General features: G+C 36.8%; 1 protein-coding gene and 1 long non-coding RNA gene across 3 annotated transcripts in view; one reads left to right on the top strand and one right to left on the bottom strand.

Moving 5' to 3' along the window:
* LOC120354896 (homeobox protein DBX1-A-like) overlaps positions 1 to 15,730 on the bottom strand; it is a 196,178-nt gene that overhangs the window by 40,894 nt on the left and 139,554 nt on the right. The gene's annotated exons all lie outside the window — the stretch shown is intronic.
* The window catches only part of LOC120354900, a 126,053-nt gene continuing 121,120 nt past the window's right edge, over positions 10,798 to 15,730 (top strand). The window contains exon 1 of the long non-coding RNA XR_005573286.1: positions 10,798 to 11,548. This is a non-coding gene — a long non-coding RNA (uncharacterized LOC120354900). The remainder of the gene's footprint in view (positions 11,549 to 15,730) is intronic.

Genomic DNA, 15,730 nt, shown 5'->3' with positions numbered 1-15,730 from the left:
TATATATATATATTTTTTTTTAAGATGACTGGATTTCCATTTAAAATTTAATTTTCCATTCTTCAAATATTAACATCGTTTCATTTCATCATTAATCCATCCATTCCCACTAACAATTTTAATTCTCCCTCCCTTTTACAATCGCAACACATAACCTAAAATTGAATTTCCTGTTCCTCCAACAACAACAAACTTATTAGTTCAGCTGAAGATGTGGAAGGTTTTACCATGAAACCTGGTACTGAATTATGGATTAATTTTCGAATAAATAAAAGTGGCATTGTCAATATCAAAGTCTTATTCTTTCACTTATGGAGAAATACCACAACATCTCATACCATACAATCAAATTTCTTGTCTGATTTCCTGTGCTTCAATGTGCTCTAAATCTTCTAGACTTGATTCAATAGAGGATATTATTCCCTCATTGGGTAAGTTTTTGGGGTTGATTGCAAAATAAAAACCTTTTTTTGGAACGTTTTCTCCAACTTCTGATAATTTGTGGCTTTAAAGATTGTGTGAAACTCTCCTATTTGTGTTTTTGGTTGTTACTCTCCTAGTCTTACTATCCTTGATCTGAAGGTTGTCAAATTTCTTATCTAGTTTGTTAGTTTTCAGGGTTCTGTCAGTTTCAGTATGGGAATAAACTAATTGTTCAAGATGTTGCCAAATGAGGGGGTGTAGTAAGTAACTGAGGGTATGATGAAAGGTGATTAGTTTTGACTCTAGAGCACTCAGTTGTTTCCTAACACGTTGAATATTTTCAATGAGTAGAGCTTCACTGTATACAAACCTTTCCAAACTATTTCAAAATTACTAAAGAAGCCCGTTCAGAGATTAGAGCTAGAAAATCAAGGCGTTTGTAGCATCCGTTGCCTGAATTGTGACAAGATGTATGTAGGTCAAACAAATAGGAGAATTTTAGCAGGATAGAGGAATACAAACTGAGCATAAAAAACAAACAATCAACCACGAAAAGAACTCAGGGCACAAAATAAACTTCAACAATTCTAAACAAATAGCTAATATTCAAGATTTTCGGGTTAGGATTATGCGAGAGGCTCTGGAAATAGAGAAACAAGGTAGTCTTAACAAAAGGGATGACAGTACAAATATCTCTTCTCTTTGGAAAATCATTCTGAACACAACAAATTCATCACAAAAGCCAGACACTTCTCTTGAAATTCCATTCACCCAGCAGTGCCAGGCCGAACACGTGGATGAAGGAGAGGGGAGGAGGTACTCCCTTCGACCACAAAGAAGAATTTTGAAGCAAAGGCAGGAGTCAGTGTGGCATTGACCGCGCTCCGAAGATGTCATTTGGGATAATGGTGAAATGTCAGCAAGTAAGTAATACATGTCACAAAAATTACAATGTGGCGTGTATTAAGGACGAAAGAATCTTAAAAATTTATAAAATCAAAATCTCTAGGTTCAATATCATCGAGCTCATTGTCCTTTGAAATTGAGGTGGACCATTTTTCAACCCAAATGGCATTCTGAGAAACTCATAATGACCATTTTTAGTACTAAAAGCTGTTTTTGGTATTGATTCGGGTTCCATTTCAATTTGATGGAATCCTGAAACAAGGTCAATAGCCGAAAAGTACGTTGCTCGACCGATTTTTGAGAACAAGTCTTCAATATTCGGGAGAGGAAATCTATCATCTTTAGTTTTGTTGTTCAATTTCCGATAATCTACTACAAGACCAAATTTGCGTTTTCCTGAAGCATCAGGTTTCTTCGGCACAACCCATGAGGGAGAGTTGTACGGAGAATTAGATGGTCTTATTATCCATTGTTCGAGTAACTTGTTTATTTCATTACTGATATCCTGCCTGAATGAGATAGGATAGTGGTAGTTTTTTGAATAAACAGACGAAGAGTCTGTAGTCACTATTTTATGCTTGAGCAAGTTAGTAGCAGTTAATATATCACCTTCGAATTTTATTATTTCGGGATATTTCATAAGAGTACTAATAATGCATTCTTTCTCTTCTGAGTTCATATGCTCAGTTCTCAATAAAGAAGTGATTTCGTCAATGAAGACGGGATTATCGATCATCTCATCCATGTACAATTCACATTCTTCTACAGAAACTGTTTCGATGCTCAACGTTTTGTCACAATCAGAAAAATATTCAATCTCAATAAAACCATTCCTATCAATATCAGTTACAATATTATACAACTGCAATTCCTTAATACTAACAACACAGAGCTTATCTGATGGAGTGCAAACATTAGTTTTAATTTTCAATTCATTCCAACCCTTGTTGATTTCAATATGATTCATTCCTAACAGTGGTAACGTGCAATCTTTCGTTATGAGACAATTGGTCTCCAAATCAATTTTTGCTTTCAACCCTTGCAATGTTTGCTTTCCAATAAGAACATCATAATTATTGCTAAAATCATACACATAAAATTTATCATCTTTATCAACACCAAGCATATTCTTAACATTAATATTTACACAACCTTTTCCATTAGATTCACCAGCGGGTGTACGAATTTTATAATCACAATCAATTATTTTTGTCTGAGGAGAAACCATTTGAGGTTTAATGAAATTATATTTACTACCTGTATCGATCAAAATTAGTAAATCATTGTAATGAATATGAGGCAAATCAAGAGAGATCGTATTCAAATCTAATACTACATTTTTGGATTGTTGTTCAAGCCTACTTCTAAAGAATGATTCATTTTCTCGCAAAGGTCACTTACAGCATTCTTCATAGAACTCATTCATGCTTTCAAATTCGGAAAACTCATTTTCAGAAGATTCAATATTGTGAACTGGAAACTTTTGAAAGTTGGAAACTGTTCTCATGCTCACATCGTTTGATTTTTGATTCAAATTTTGGTTGTTATTATTGAAGTTTGCATTTGGATTACGATTGAAGATGTGATTTTGGAAACTTTGTCCATACGAAATCTACTTTGAAAGGATTGTCCTCTGTTGAAATTATTTTGAGGCTGAGAGAAGTTTCTCTGATTGAAATGATTTTGAGGTTGAGAAAAATTTCTCCGATTGAAATGATTTTGAGTTTGAGAAAAATTTCTCTGATTGAAATTGGAATCACGATTCTTAGATTGAGAAAAGTTTCTTTGATTTGAATTGTTTTGGTTTTGAAACTGATGGAAATTTTTCGGATGCGAATTTTGATTGGAATTTGATGAGTTTTGTTTTTCTTCAGATTTACTGAAAGTTTGATTCATTTGTGTTACATCAGTAGTAAATCCTAAATGTTTCAAATAAGCACTACTCTTATTGATAATAGCCTGTCTTGCATCACTGAGGTCTTTGATTCCTAGCGTTTGTAGGTGAGCTCGAAGCTGGTGGTTGACTCCTTCGACTAAAATCATTACAATTTTTTTATCCAACTGAGATGAGATAGTTTCAAGAATTGGTCCAGTTAGTCCATCGAGTTTGTGTCTTGAGATAATCACGGTTCTTTTTTATTGCAGTCTATTCATGAATTGAATAGGATGTTCTTTTTGGTGTGATTTCATAGCGAGCAGTTCCATAGTTAATTGTTCTACTGTCCTATTATCGGCAAAGTTGTTTTTCAAAACATCAATGAAATTTGAGAGGTCATCTACTGTACTGTTGAGGATTACATCTTTAGCAGGTCCATGTAATTTGTTTTTACAATAGTGAAAGAGAATCGAATGATTGTCTGCTGCTTCTGCAGTACGATTATTACAATAATCATTTTTCAATTTTTCGACAACTTCAGAGAAGCAAAGTAGTTCTATTGGGTTTCCTGTATATTCAGGTATTATGTGTACGTGATGTTTCCTAATTGGTCTTGAAATAAGGGGGTTATCCATTGTGCTTTCACTGTTATCTTCACTATTACTGTCACTGATTGTAGATGTAGGAGATGTGTTACCTTGAACTGTGGAGTTGAATACAGCTGCAGCCAGAGCCAGGTACGATCTTAACCTTGGCCGGTAATCGATAAGAAGTTTATGATCTGGTCTGCTATCCTTCTTGCCTTCCTTCCCCAGGATGGTGGTTGTTGGTTGTTGGTGTTGATGAGTCACTTTTCCACTTGACGGTCTCAATGATGGTTCATATCAGTTGCAACCCCGACTTTTGAATTTTCTGCGATCACTTGTGATTGATAATTGATCAATATAAACTGGCGGTTAAATGAACAGCACAATTTTCACTCTTCAGTGTCCCTGTACGGGCGCCAAATACGTTCACGTTCATTAAAACTCAGTTTTTAAAAAGAAATTTTATTTGCAAAAAATACATGTTAACCCATCAAGTGGCTGGAGTAGACTAACTAAATGAGTGCACTGAGAGCGACACTAAGCGGTACTGACAAAAATAGTAGTCAGCACATCAATTGTTTAAGTTTACTTAATTTATATATATATATATATATATATATATATATATATATATATATATATATATATATATATATATATATATATTCCTTTTTTGAGTGATAAATGATTAATTCAGTCCATTTCATCTAATACTATTACATCTGACATCATCGAGCAAGAAACTAATGCTGATCCTGAACTCTCTTTTCTTAAGGCAAATCCACTTACTGGCACGATACAGAACCCAGAATTTTGTCTTCAGCATGGAATTATTTTCCGGGGGGTGAGAGTGCTTATTCCAAAGAAGCTCCAGCCTCGGGTACTACAGGATCTTCATGACACTCACACAGGGGTTGTAAAAATGAAGGCATTGGCCCGCAGACACTGCTATTGGGAAAATATTGACAAAGACATCAAGGCAGCAGTGAGAAGCTGCAGGAGCTGTTGCGAATTCAAAGCAGATCCAAAGGAGGCATCTCTACATGTGTGGGATATACCAGAGTCCAACTGGCAACGTGTCCACATGCACTATGCAGGCCCATACAAAGGTAACTATTACCTCATCCTAGTTGATGCTAAGTCAAAGTGGCCTGAAATTGCAGTGACAGCTACTCCACCAACTACAAATTCAACCATTAGAATGTTGAGGGAAATATTCCCCCACAATGGACTTCCAGAGATCCTGGTCAGTGACAATGCCACACTTTTCACTTCCAATGACTTTCAAGCATTTTGCAAACGAAATGAGATAAAACAAAGATTTATTGCCCCAGGCCACCCAGCAACAAATGGATTGGCTGAACGCTACGTCCAGACTTTCAAGAAGAAACTTAAGACAATGACATCTGATAAAGGCAGAGAACCCTTCTCCATTTCCACTTCTCCCAAAAAAGTGGACTTGACAGAAAAAAATCGAATTTATCATTCATCACTCAAAAAAGGAATAAATATGGAATGATAAATTCATTTTTTTTCTGTCAAGTCTACTTTTTTGGGAGAAGTGGAAATTGAGAAGAGTTCTCTTCTAGTGAATCAGCTGTTGGTACCTTCACAGCCCAACTGCTAACTGTCAATCGGGCCACCATCGTTGAAATGGGAGTGGCTTGTGGGTCTGAGCTTGTCGTGGTATTCCGTACATCTGCCTTATTGATGTAGGCCACGAGATAGAAGCTGTATCATGAAGTTTATGAGATGTGAGCTGAATGAAGTTGAATAATTGAGGGGTATTGGCATATTCATAGAGTAACCTGTTATTCACTGTGTAGTGGAAGATGCAAATGGTTCTTATGAGTCTGTTTTGAAGGACAAATTGACGTTTTCTATTGGTCTTTGATAGATATAGGAGCCAGACTGGGGCAGCATAGGTTAAGTATGCCCTGATAATGGCTGTGAATATGAGCAGCCGAAATTTCAGTGGGAGAGAAGGAGTGTGTTGTGTATTTTTGAAAGAATAAGAACTCTCATAGTATTATTTCAATGATCTTTATTGAACACTGTATATTGTTAAATCGAATATGATACAGAATAGAAAAATGCTAGGCAGGTGAACAGCGCCATCATGAATGTGTCTGTGTTTGTGTTTCCAATGCCTGTCTGATCTTTTAGAATGTTTTAGTGTAGAAATGTACAATAGATAATAATTTAGATTATAATGCAAATGTTTGTAACTGTGTGTATATAATGTTGTAATAATCATATCATATTCATGTATAATAAATGTTGTTGGTAATAAATTGAATCAGTGTTTTCTTCATTTCTGTGAGATATTTTATGTTGGCTACTCTGTGTAAGCGGTAGTTCAAATATATATAACAATTCTCCCTCACGATAATAATAATTACAAGTTCAATTTATTGACTGGTCTTCGCTCTCGGTTGGAACGCCTAGGCTGGTTCTGGGCTCTGGAACTGGGATCAACCTGTTGCTCAACAACTCCAGTTGTTGACATCAGTGTTCTCTGTTGCATGTCTGCATTTTGAGGTGGTTGCAGGTCATGTTGTGTCAAATCCGTGTGCATGTCAGTTGGTTGGTGATATTCTTGACCAGACACTGGGACATTTTGTTGGTTGCTGTACAATTGTTGTCTTGGTCTGAAGTCAGGTATCTTCAAGGTAACAATTGGAGAAGACTGGTCAAGTGTATTCTTGGTGAGAGGAATTTCACATAGTTGAAGTTGATCGATGTGTCTCTTGATTGTGTATCCTTCATCCAGTTCAACAAGGTAGTGGAGCCTACAAAGACATTCTACAATGGTTCTGTAGCGCCACTTGCCTGATGTGGTGTAGTTACGAGCCTGCACCCTGGCTCCTAAGAGCAAATGACGGACTAGTTCAGGAGGTGGTTGTACTGCTAGGTTGATGTCAGGGATAGTGGGTTTGTAGATGTCTAGATGTGTTCATAGTGGACAACCCATGAAGAGTTCTGCTGGTGTTTCTCCTGACTCCAATGGTGTAACACACAGTCTGAACAGAGCTGCATGGAACTTCTCATGATGAGTGCCTTCGTCAGATGTCATTGTATCAAGTTTCTTCTTGAAAGTCTGGACGTAGTGTTCAGCCAATCCATTTGTTGCTGGGTGGCCTGGGGCAATAAATCTTTGTTTTATTTCATTCTGTTTGCAAAATGCTTGAAGGTCATTGGAAGTGAAAAGTGTGGCATTGTCACTGACCAGGATCTCTGGAAGTCCATTGTGGGAGAATATTTCCCTCAACATTCTAATGGTTGAATTTGTAGTTGGTGGAGTAGCTGTCACTACAATTCCAGGCCACTTTGACTTGGCATCAACTAGGATGAGGTAATAGTTACCTTTGTATGGGCCTGCATAGTGCATGTGGACACGTTGCCAGTTGGACTCTGGTATATCCCACACATGTAGAGGTGCCTCCTTTGGATCTGCTTTGAATTCGCAACAGCTCCTGCAGCTTCTCACTGCTGCCTCGATGTCTTTGTCAATATTTTCCCAATAGCAGTGTCTGCGGGCCAATGCCTCCATCTTTACAACCCCTGTGTGAGTGTCATGAAGATCCTGTAGTACCCAAGGCTGGAGCTTCTTTGGAATAAGCACTCTCACCCCCCGGAAAATAATTCCATGCTGAAGGCAAAATTCTGGGTTCTGTATCATGCCGGTAAGTAGATTTGCCTTAAGAACAGAGAGTTCAGGATCAGCATTAGTTTCTTGTTTGATGATGTCAGATGTAATAGTATTAGATGAAATGGACTGAACAGTTTGTGCCAGAAGTAGATCATCTTCATAATCACATGGAACCTCCAAAGTGATTGGTGATCATGACAGATAATCAGCATTACAATGAAGTTCAGATCGTCTATGCTTGATACGGTAGTCAAATCCACTCACAAAAGCAGCATAACGCATTAAACGACCAACCGTCATAGTCGGAAGATTTTTTCCTGGGTGAAAAATCATCTGTAGCGGTTTGTTATGAACAAGCAATGTAAACTTCCGTCCATATAAATATTGGAAGAAGCGCTTGACACACCAATATACAGCAGTAGCTTCCTTATCCAGTAGAGAGTAGTGTTGTTTTGCTGTTGTCAAAGTCCATGAGATGAATGCTATTGGTCGTTCCTGTCCATCAATAATATGTGAGAGCACCCCTGCTATGCCCACCGGGCTGGCATCGGTAGCCAGGGTTACAGGAAGTTGTGGGTCATAAGCCACAAGAATTCTATTGCTTGTTATCTCATTTTTGATAAGTATGAAAGAGTCTTCACACTGCTAGTTCCAGCAGAATTTGGTTCCTTTTGATAAAAGACGATTGATAGGCTGCATGATTGTTGACACATGGGGGATAAATTTAGCATAGTACATGACAAGGCCACAAAAACTTTTTACTTCCTCGGTGTTGGTAGGAGGTTTCACTTTTGAAATCGATTGAACTTTGTCTTCATATTTCTGTAGACCAGCTTCACAGATAGTGTGTCCACGGTACTGCACATGAGACTTGAAAAATTGGCACTTGGAAAGGTTGACACGAAGGCCTAATTGTTGGAGCCTCTGTAGACACTTGATGACTCTGAGCTTGAACAGCAAAATGAACAGCAGTACCATCCAAATCAAGTAGAGCAGTGTCCATAACCTTTTGAAATTTGTTGGGAGCAACCTTACCCCGAAAGGTAATTTATTCACATAATATGTCCCCAAATGTGTAGATATAGCCAATACCTTGTGGCTTTCATCATCAACAGCAAGGTGATGGAACGCTTTATGAATATCCAATGTACTGAAGAACTTGCCTCCTCGAATTTTATGGAAAATATCCTCAATCCGAGGAATTGGGTTCCGACCTTCTTTGATTTGAGGGTTGACAGTAGGTTTATAGTCAAAACATAACCGAATTCCGCCATTCGCTTTTGGAACAACAACGAGTGGTGAGCCCCAATCAGAATAATCTGTCTTGGTTAAAACACCCTCTTTTTCCAAACGCTTCAGCTCAGCTTCAACTCTGTCTTGTAGAGCATATGGCACTGGACAGGGCTTTAAAAATATTGGTTTGACCTGATCATTAATGATGAGAGAACATTTGCAGTTTGGAATAGTTCCTATTTTGTCTTCGAAGACATCTGGATACATCTGGAGGATTTCATTTTGAAATGAGTCTGTAGTTGATGAAACATGGCTGATTGTGTTGATGGAGATCTGAAGGCGTCGCATCCATGCTCGGCCTAAGATGGCAGGAGAGTCTGTGTCAACAACATAAAGGGTTTCTTTGGAACGTTTTCTTTTGTAAGTCACAGGAATTGTCAACTCCCCTAATGTCGAGAAAATTTCCTTGGTGTAGGTGTGAAAATTCACATTTGTAGGAGACAAATGTTTAGAAAGCTGGAGCTTATGCATTTTTCTCATTGATAATAGTGACAGGGCTACCGGAATCTGCTTCAAAGCTACAGACATGATTCCCAATTGTGATTGGAACCATGAATTTCTCAGTATCAGGACCAGGCAAGAATCTCACATTGATAATATTTGAAGTGTTATCAGGAAAATTACCATCATCTTCATCAAAGGATAGTGAAGTTTCATCGATTTGTTTAACTGATGACTTTTTGGTGCAAGTTTTTATACAAACTTTGGACACATGGGCAGGGGAGCCACAGAATGAGCACTGGAGAGTGAATGTATTCCACCGACAATCTCATGTTTTATGGTTTGCAAACCCACATCGAAGACAGAGTCCTTGCAGGCCCAATGCAGATAGATCAACCCTGGTGGCAGACTTGGAAAGTTGAGACCTTTGGAAAGATTTTTGTGGTCCTTTGTGAGTAACAAGCAAATTGAAAGGTTTGGATGTCATTCCCAGGTTTCCTCTCTTGGAAGCATCCAAGGACAATGCCAAATTGCAAGCCTAATTGAATGTTAATGAGGTTTCTTGCATAAGCTTCTCACGAATATTATTATCTAACAACCCACAAACAAACTGGGCTCGCAGAAATAAATCAGACACAGATTTTTTACAGTCTGGATTGTAGCAATTAAATTCACAAGACAGTGTGAGTTTTTTTAATGCTGCTATATACTCACAAATTGATTCAGATTGTCCTTGAAGTCTAGTCAGGAACCTGTGCTGCTCAGCACAAACATGTTGAAGTAAAAGCTCACATAATGTTTCATATGATTCATCAGTAGGTGATTTCGGTGCAGTTAAACTACTGAGCAACATGAAGTATTTGCTACCAATGCTATTAATCAGAATGCAAGCACGCAATCCAAGCTCTGCAGGATCAGACAAGCCTTTCAATACGAAAAAATTTTCCAACCTTTCTTTGTATGAGCGAAAGGTTTCCTTATTCTCATCAAAATTTTCAAATGAAATGGGCCTTTCCTTTTGTTTGTTAGGCTCCATTTGTTCTACAAGCTGGATAATAGCAGCCGTTAATGATTCCATCTTGTCTTTGCAGGTTAGTTGTAGGCTAGAATGTACTCACGTGAATTGAAGCTGGACTTACTACATATCCCATCCTCGTCACCAAAATTGTTGTGTATTTTTGAAAGAATAAGAACTCTCATAGAATTATTTCAATGATCTTTATTGAACACTGTATATTGTTAAATCGAATACGATATAGAATAGAAAAATGCTAGGCAGGTGAAGCCTTCATGAATGTGTCTGTGTTTGTGTTTCCAATGCCTGTCTGATCTTTTAGAATGTTGTAGTGTAGAAATGTACAATAGATAATAATTTAGATTATAATGCAAATGTTTGTAATTGTGTGTATATAATGTTGTGATAATCATATCATATTCATGTATAATAAATGTTGTTGGTAATAAATTGAATCAGTGGTTTCTTCATTTCTGTGCGATATTTTATGTTGGCTACTCTGTGTAGGCGGTAGTTCAAATATATATAACAGAGTGATGTTAAGGATACCATGCCATCTATTGGTAATTGTGTAAACTAGTTCAATTATGGGAACACAAGTCATCCCCTCTCCTTTCTTTTTTCTTGACCTTGGCTTTGTGCGAGGAGTTTCAGTTTACTCTTGGACTTCTCCATGTCAACATTGTGTCCTCTCGCTATCTACATGGCTATTTTCGTGACGCTCTCAACTCAATTTTCCTTAAGTTTTCTCACCTATGTTCTACAGTCATTGCTTAAAATTGATAAACTCGGTCCTCTGTAATTCTCATTGTGCTAACTCTCACATCATGGTCTCTCGCAGGCTAAGGATTGAATCAGTAAGTTATGGAAAGTTGTGTCTTTTGACACAACATTTATAACTCGTGAAAAAGTGTATTTGTGTCTATCATTACTCATCAAAGTATTGGTTACTCGCTCAAATGAGCATAAAAGTGAAAACGTACATAAGTGGTTTTGTTTTCAACAGAACATTACAAACGTTCTTAAAATGTTCAGTGTCGTGTTTGTTACTTTGTGATCACAAGTTTCAAAGCTTTTATCAATCTGTGTTTCGATATTCCAGCCGTGTTATTCAAAAAGAACACAAAAATCTGTAAAGATTACCGTTTGTTTCACGTCAGTACCCTTATTGTGTCAAAATTTATCGAATTTCACAATTTTCCTGTTTTTCTCGGAATTTCCATATGACGCCTTCGCCATTATTGTGAGCAAAAGTGGCGTCCTTCTCCTTTACGTGCTATGTGCTCGTGTCAATTCGTGCATCATCGCGACTCATCATTGGCTGTCATCCGCAGACTTCGGATGTACGCCTCCAGGTAAAGCACGTCAAGGTCAAGATTCTCCTTCCCCTCCCCATTGTTCACCTCTCAAATTATTGCGTTTCATTCCGTAGCATCTAGCGGTGTTATGCCATTGTTTAGTTGCTCTCGCGGTGGAATGCCAAATGACCGATTCCCATTTGGTCGCAAAAGATCGAAAATTGAAGAATCCCAAATGGTAGAATTGAAACTTGTACTATCAGAAATGGTCGAATCCCAAATGATCGAAAAGCTTTAATAGTAATCCTATTTGGCCGAAAATCTCAGCTGTAGCAAAAGGTCGAAGGTTTGATTTTCCCATCTGACCGATTCTCAAACAGTCAAATCCCATTTGATAGAAAAATGTTGTAGTTTGTCGCAAATGGTCGAATCCTATTAGGAAAAAAGTTTTGTAGTTTGTCACAAATAGTCGAATCCCAAAAGGTTGAAAGTATACTTTCCCATATGGTCGAATCCCATCTAGCCGATGAGATTCAATCATTTGCGATGAACTACAACATTTTTCTATCAAATGGGATTCGACTGTTTGAGAATCGGTCAGATGGGAAAATCAAATCTTCGACCTTTTGCGACAGTTGAGATTTTCGGCCAAATGGGATTACTATTAAAACTTTTCGATCATTTGGGATTCGACCGTTTTGGAAAGTTCAAGTTTAGTGGCATGCCAAATGACCGATTCCCATTTGGACAAAATTATTATTTTGTCACAAAAGATCGAAAATTGAAGAATCCAAAATGATAGAATTGAAACTTCTACTTTCCCAAATGGTCGAATCCCAAATGATCGAAAAGTTTCAATAGTAATCCCATTTGGCCGAAAATCTCAACTGTCGCAAAAGGTCGAAGATTTGATTTTCGCATCTGACCGATTCTCAAACAGTCGAATCCCATTTGATAGAAAAATGTTGTAGTTCATCGCAAATGATTGAATCTCATCGGCTAGATGGGATTCGACCATATGGGAAAGTATACTTTCAACCTTTTGGGATTCGACTATTTGTGACAAACTACAAAACTTTTTAAAAACCGGTTCTACCGATTGCGCTCAGAATGTGTTGAGCTGAGCCAAGTAGAAGGAATTTCTTCTCTGTGTCTGAGCCTGCATGAATGTATGAGCTGCGCCCCTAGCTTACATATTATTAGGAGCTTACGCTCCTATACGCCATATCCGATCACGAAAAAACTTGGCACACATTTAGAAGAAGAAGAAGAAAAAGAAGATAATGAAGAAGAAGAAGAAGAGGAAGAAGAACATATTTTTTTCATGATTTAATTACACCTTTCCATGAATTACACTCAGTACTGGTGCCTGATTTGTCATACTTCTACATACCTTACATCAATATTTATCATCGGTGCTGCGTTAAAAAATGAATGAAGTTATATGCTTTGTCTAATAACATACAAGGATTACAATCCCGTTTTTCCCAACAGATACTGACTTTATGTATCATTATAGCCAGTTGCATTTCTATTTAAATATTGTGAGAAATTGATGATTCTGATTAGATTTGAAAGTCAATTTCAAACAAGAATTATTTCTTAATGACGAATTGTAATATAGGAAATGAAACTATTAATATTCTACCTATGAATATAAGGAGCCTGAAGAAAAATTTTGAAGAGTTTATCATTGGTGCTGCGTAAGAAAATGAATAAAATTATCTGCTTTGAATTATCTCTAATCTTTTCATTGCTCTTATTAGATTTTCTTTTGTTTTATTTCTAAGTATACGTTTTTTGGAAATAATGTCACGTTTTGTTTCTTCTGAAGAAATTTGAAGTATTACAAGATTACAACATATACAATATTTTATCTGGTATTCATTGGGAAACTGCATACTCAGAATATGATAACTTTAATGAATAGAGACTATTTCATAGAATACAGATGGAAATAAGTTGGAAGTTGCATTTGTTCAAATGCAAATGAATTAATGATAATTATTGAACGAAAATCCCAATAAAATAACCCTGTTGTCAATATTTGCAGTAGCAGAAGTCTTCGGGGTGATTTACAGCATTTAATTGGGATTTTTGTTTAATAATTATTATTTCATAGAATATTTTCGTGTTTTTTTAGGAGATGTCCGCTTTGTGAATAATACCAGATAGTCCAGGCGCAGGCTTACATTGAGCATACATGAGAGAGGCAGAGAATTTGACTTCGGATTATTGTAAGGGGGTCTTTACTGTTTATGAAACTCAATGTCGTCACGTCACAGGGTGGTCGATTGATTGGGGGGAGGGGGTAAGTTTTAAAATCGCCTGTCCTGCAGTTACTATTCATAGTACAGCTTAGATTTTCAATATTATGTACACATAACTGGCTTTCAATGTGGTCCTCTACATTTTTGCGATAAACCGCGTAGTTTTTCCGGAAAAAAATAAAATATCTCGAAAAATGTATTTTTTCATTATGGACTTTTTGTTTTCGAATATTCAAGTCGTTAGCCGACTTAGAGGAAAAGGTTCCTAATAAACGTTGTAGGCCGTTTCTTCCTGAATCAAATGATATATATAGTTTGGGGGTATGATCATTGATGGCGTGGTGGGAGGGGCATAAGTAGCACTGTTACGCTGTGGCGCGATCCTTCCCCATGATTAATGCTGTGCAAAGACTGAAAATAACCTTTCTCCTCATGATATTTCCCCAAGTTTTTCGATTTGTATATCATCAAGCTATCAAAATGAACAAGTTTTCTCAGAAAAACATTTTTTCCGATCTTTACTTTTTGAGATATGAGCGCCTGAAGTTTGAATTTTTGGGTCAGAACATTTAAAATTCGGTAAGATATAAATTCAAGAGTATCAGAGGATGGATTCTTCATGGTATTGTTGATCTAGTTAAACTAAAATTTTCTAAAAATATCAATTTTTGAAAAAGTTATTCCATTTACCAAAAATAACTCAACTAAAAGTTATTTTGGTAAATTGATTAACTATCTCAAAAATTGATATTTTCAGAAAATTTTTGTTTAACTAGATCAACAATACTATGTTATATATACTATCTATCTTCCAAATCTCATGGATTTATCTCTCACCGAGTTCGTAATGTTCTGTCCCAAAAATGTAATCTTTAGGCGCTCATATCTCAAAAAGTAATGATCGGAAAAAAATTCTTTCTTGAGAAACCTTTTTCATTTTGATAGGTTGATGATATACAAATCCAAAAACATTGAAAAATATTACGAGTAGAAAGTTTATTTTTAGTCTTTGCACAGCCTTAATGCGCGTATGGCCTGTCTATCGAATCGCTCCTACTAGTCTATGCATTCAAATTATGTATTTCAGGAACGCTATCTTATGTATTTTCGGTCGCTGGACACGATTTTTCAACTCTTAAGCCTCAATAATTGATAATTCTCATCATAATATACAAATTATGGTCGAAATTACAAAAACTTCATCTCATTATCATTCATTTTGATTACATTGTAATGATAAGCCATCTTGTTAGGATTCCTATATGTTTTTATCAGTCGATGAAAATATAACATTTTCATGAAGAGAGAATAATTATTCGATTTACTCCAATGATCACTTTGGAATTGCAAAAGTCAAGTAATGGAGTGAGTTAAAAAAATAATATATTCCTGAAATACATAATTTGAATGCATAGACTAGTAGGAGCGATGCGATAGACAGGCCACTACGTGCATTAATCATGGAGAAGGACCGCGCCGCAGTGTAACAGTGCTGCTTATCCCCATCCCACCGCCGCATCTATGATTGTAACTCCCAAACTATATATATCATTGGATTCAGGAAGAAACGGCCTACAACTTTTATTGTGAACATTTTCCTCTAAGTCAGCTAACGACTTGAATATTCGAGAAATAACAAAAAGTCCATAATAAAAAAATACATTTTTCGTGATATTTTATTTTTTACGGAAAAACTATGCGGTTTATCAAAAAAATGTAGAGGACTACATTGAAAGCGGGAAATATTATGTGTACATAATATTGAGAAAAATTCAAAGCTGTACTATGAATGGTAACTGCAGGACAGGCGATTTTATAAGCGCGCGTTTTTTACAACTCACCCCCCTCCCATCAATCTGTCGACTACCCTGTTAGGTGACGACATCGAGTTTCATATACAGTAAAGACCCCCTTACAATAATCCGAAGTCAAATTCTCTGCCTCTCTCATCTATGCTCGATGTAAGCCA

The sequence above is a fragment of the Nilaparvata lugens genome, chromosome X (assembly GCF_014356525.2).
Source record: "Nilaparvata lugens isolate BPH chromosome X, ASM1435652v1, whole genome shotgun sequence".
Lineage (NCBI taxonomy): Eukaryota > Metazoa > Arthropoda > Insecta > Hemiptera > Delphacidae > Nilaparvata > Nilaparvata lugens.
Note: the sequence above shows the minus strand (reverse complement) of the source record. Positions and strands in the feature narration are given on the sequence as shown.